Here is a 6,000-nt window from a genome sequence, read left to right as displayed (position 1 = left end):
ATTATAACAGACCAATACATGATATAGAGATAGATTAGGTGTTATTATAACACGTGTATATTATAACAGACCATTACATGATATAGAGATAGATTAGGCGTTATTGGTAGTACACGTTATTTATAATGTTATTATAACAGACCAATACATGATATAGAGATAGATTAGGTGTTATTTATAATGTTATTATAACAGACCAATACATGATATAGAGATAGATTAGGTGTTATTTATACATGTTATTATGTTATTATAACAGACCAATACATGATATAGAGATAGATTAGGTGTTATATTATCATGTTATTATAACAGACCAATACATGATATAGAGATAGATTAGGTGTTATTTATAGTACACGTTATTTATAACAGACAGACCAATACATGATATAGAGATAGATTAGGCGTTATTTATATATGTTATTATAACAGACCAATACATGATATAGAGATAGATTAGGCGTTATTGGATACATTTATTTATTGTTATTATAACAGACCAATACATGATATAGAGATAGATTAGGTGTTATTTATACATGTTATTTAATGTTATTATAACAGACCAATACATGATATAGAGATAGATTAGGTGTTATTGGTAGTACACGTTATTTATAATGTTATTAAATATAACAGACCAATACATGATATAGAGATAGAATTAGGTGTTATTTATAATGTTATTATAACAGACCAATACATGATATAGAGATAGATTAGGTGTTTATTTATACATGTTATTATAACAGACAAATACATGATATAGAGATAGATTAGGTGTTTATTTATATAATGTTATTATAACAGACCAATACATGATATAGAGATAGATTAGGCGTTATTGGTAGTACACGTTATATTTAATGATATTATAACAGACCAATACATGTATAGAGATAGATTATTTATAATGTTATTCATAACAGACCAATACATGATATAGATTATATTAGGAGTTATTGGTAGTACACGTTATTTATAATGATATCATAACAGACCAATACATGATATAGAGATAGATTAGGTTATTTATAATGTTATTATAACAGACCAATACATGATATAGATATTAGGCAGATATTGGTAAGTAAACGTTATTTATAATGTTATCATAACAGACCAATACATGATATAGAGATAGATTAAAGGCGTTATTTATATAATATTATTATAAAAGACCAATACATGATATAGAGATAGATAAGGTGTTATTGGTAGTACACGTTATTTATAATGTTATTATAACAGACCAATACATGATATAGAGATAGATTAGGTGTTATTTATAATGTTATTATAACAGACCAATACATGATATAGAGATAGATTAGGTGTTATTTATCATGTTATTATAACATGACCAATACATGATATAGAGATAGATTAGGTGTTATTTATAATGTTATTATAACAGACCAATACATGATATAGAGATAGATTAGGCGTTATTGGTAGTACACGTTATTTATAATGTTATTATAACAGACCAATACATGATATAGAGATAGGCCGTTATTAGGTTATTGATAATGTAGAAGCATAACAGACCAATACATGATATAAGATATATTAATTTATATATTAAAATGTTATTATCAACAGACCAATACATGATATAGAGATAGATTTAGGTGTTATTGGTAAGTACACGTTATTTATAATGTTATTATAACAGACCAATACATGATATAGAGATAGATTAGGTGTTATTTATAATGTTATTATAACAGACCAATACATGATATAGAGATAGATTAGGTGTTATTTATAATGTTATTATAACAGACCAATACATGATATAGAGATAGATTAGGCGTTATTGTAGTACATATTTTTTATAATGTTATTATAACAGACCAATACATGATATAGAGATAGATTAGGTTATTTAGTTACACGTTATTTATAATGTTATTATAACAGACCCAATACATTGATATAGAGATAGATTAGGTCGTTTATTTATATTATAATGTTATTATAACAGACAATACATGATATAGAGATAGATTAGGTGTTATTTATACACGTTATTTATAATGTTATTATAACAGACCAATACATGATATAGAGATAGATTAGGTGTTATTTATAATGTTATTAAAACAGACACCAATACATGATATACGAGATATTAGATTGGTAAGTTATTTATAATGTTATTATAACAGACCAATACATGATATAGAGATGAGATTAGGTGTTATTTATAATGTTATTATAACAGACCAATACATGATATAGAGATAGATTAGGTGTTATGGTAGTACACGTTATTTATAATGTTATTATAACAGACCAATACATGATATAGAGATAGATTTAGGTGTTATTGGTTTATAATGTTCATTATAACAGACCAATACATTGATATAGAGATATTAGGAGTTTATGGTTTAAGTAAACCTAACTGTTATTTAAATGTTTTTTATAACAGACCAATACATGATATAGAGATAGATTAGGTGTTATTTATAATGTGTATTATAACAGACCAATATACATGATATAGAGATAGATTAGGTTTAATTGTAGTACACGTTATTTATAATGTTATTATAACAGACCAATACATGATATAGAGATAGATTAGGTGTTATTTATAATGTTATTATAACAGACCAATACATGATATAGAGATAGATTAGGTGTTATTTATAATGTTATTATAACAGACCAATACATGATATAGAGATAGATTAGGTGTTATTTATAATGTTATTATAACAGACCAATACATGATATAGAGATAGATTAGGTGTTATTGGTAGTACACGTTATTTATAATGTTATTATAACAGACCAATACATGATATAGAGATAGATTAGGTGTTATTGGTAGTACACGTTATTTATAATGTTATTATAACAGACCAATACATGATATAGAGATAGATTAGGTGTTATTTATAATGTTATTATAACAGACCAATACATGATATAGAGATAGATTAGGTGTTATTGGTAGTACACGTTATTTATAATGTTATTATAACAGACCAATACATGATATAGAGATAGATTAGGTGTTATTGGTAGTACACGTTATTTATAATGATATCATAACAGACCAATACATGATATAGAGATAGATTAGGTGTTATTGGTAGTACACGTTATTTATAATGTTATTATAACAGACCATTACATGATATAAATACAGATAGAATTAGCGTGTTATTGGTAGTATTATAACAGACCAATATTTATGATATAGGATATTATACACAGACCAATTACATGTTATTAGAGATAGATTTGGTGGTTTTTTATAATGTTATTATAACAGACCAATACATGATATAGAGATAGATTAGGTGTTATTGGTAGTACACGTTATTTATAATGTTATTATAACAGACCAATACATGATATAGAGATAGATTAGGTGTTATTTATAATGTTATTATAACAGACCAATACATGATATAGAGATAGATTAGCGGGTAGTTATTTTATAATGTTATAATATAACAGGACCAATACATGATATAGAGATAGATTAGGTTATGTTATTATTTTATTAATAATTGGTAGTACACGTTATTTATAATGTTATCATAACAGACCAATACATGATATAGAGATAGATTAGGCGTTATTTATAATGTTATTTATAACAGACCAATACATGATATAGAGATAGATTAGGTGTTATTTATAATGTTATTATAACAGACCAATACATGATATAGATGATAGATTAGGCGTTATTGGTGTACATTTATAATGTTATTATAACAGACCAATACATGATATAGAGATAGATTAGGTGTTATTATAAATAGTACACGTTATTTATAATATGTTATTATAACAGACCAATTACATGATATAGATACATGATAAGATTTAGGCGTTATTGGTATACGTTATGTTATGTTATTATAACAGACCAATACATGATATAGAGATAGATTAGGCGTTATTATAAATGTTATTATAACAGCCCAATACATGATATAGAGATAAGATTAGTTATTATATGTATAATTTATATAACAGACCAATACATGATATAGAGAGATAGATTAGGTGTTATATTTATAATGTTATTATAACAGACCAATACATGACATAGAGATAATATATTATTTATAATGTTATTATAACAGACCAATACATGATAGAGATAGATTAGGTGTTATTTATATATGGTTATTATAACAGTTATTATTACAGACCAATACATGATATAGAGATAGATTAAGGAGATGTTATTGGTAGTACACGTTATATATTATAATTCGTTATTATAACAGACCAATACATGATAGAGATAGATTAATATTAGTTATATTGGTAATAGTGTTATTTATAATGTTATTATAACAGACCAATACATGATATAGAGATAGATTAGGTGTTATATATAATGTTATTATAACAGACCAATACATGATATAGAGATAGATTAGGTGTTATTGGTAGTACACGTTATTTATAATATTATATTATAACAGACCATTACATGATATAGTAGATAGATTAGGCGTTAATATGTAGAGACTCGTTAGTGTTCAAAAATTGTTTTATAATGCTCTTATAAACAGACGAAATACATGATATAGAGATAGATTAGGTTGTCTATTTATAACAGTTTAATTTAATGTTATTTATAACAGACCATTACATGTATAGAGATAGTTAGGTGTTATATATAATGTTATTATAACAGACCAATACATGATATAGAGATAGATTAGGTGTTATTGGTAGTACACGTTATTTATAATGTTATTATAACAGACCAATACATGATATAGAGATAGATTAGGTGTTATTTATAATGTTATTATAACAGACCAATACATGATATAGAGATAGATTAGGTGTTATTTATAATGTTATTATAACAGACCAATACATGATATAGAGATAGATTAGGTGTTATTGGTAGTACACGTTATTTATAATGTTATTATAACAGACCAATACATGATATAGAGATAGATTAGGTGTTATTGGTAGTACACGTTATTTATAATGTTATTATAACAGACCAATACATGATATAGAGATAGATTAGGTGTTATTGGTAGTACACGTTATTTATAATGTTATTATAACAGACCAATACATGATATAGAGATAGATTAGGCGTTATTGGTAGTACACGTTATTTATAATGTTATTATAACAGACCAATACATGATATAGAGATAGATTAGGCGTTATTTATAATGTTATTATAACAGACCAATACATGATATAGAGATAGATTAGGTGTTATTTATAATGTTATTATAACAGACCAATACATGATATAGAGATAGATTAGGTGTTATTTATAATGTTATTATAACAGACCAATACATGATATAGAGATAGATTAGGTGTTATTTATAATGTTATTATAACAGACCAATACATGATATAGAGATAGATTAGGTGTTATTTATAATGTTTATTATTAAACAGACCAATACATGATATAGAGAGATAGATTAGGTGTTATTGGTAATGTTATTATAATGATAGACCAAACATGATATAAGATACTGATATAGAGATAGGCGTTATATTAATAATGTTAGTATTGGTATCGAGTAGCATTACGTTTATTTATAATGTTATTATAACAGACCAATACATGATATAGAGATAGATTAGGTGTTATTGGTAGTACACGTTATTTATAATGTTATTATAACAGACCAATACATGATATAGAGATAGATTAGGTGTTATTGGTAGTACACGTTATTTATAATGTTATTATAACAGACCAATACATGATATAGAGATAGATTAGGTGTTATTGGTAGTACACGTTATTTATAATGTTATTATAACAGACCAATACATGATATAGAGATAGATTAGGTGTTATTGGTAGTACACGTTATTTATAATGTTATTATAACAGACCAATACATGATATAGAGATAGATTAGGCGTTATTTATAATGTTATTATAACAGACCAATACATGATATAGAGATAGATTAGGTGTTATTTATAATGTTATTATAACAGACCAATATAGATTAT

The sequence above is a fragment of the Argopecten irradians genome, chromosome 7 (assembly GCF_041381155.1).
Source record: "Argopecten irradians isolate NY chromosome 7, Ai_NY, whole genome shotgun sequence".
Taxonomy (NCBI): Eukaryota; Metazoa; Mollusca; class Bivalvia; order Pectinida; family Pectinidae; genus Argopecten; species Argopecten irradians.
Note: the sequence above shows the minus strand (reverse complement) of the source record.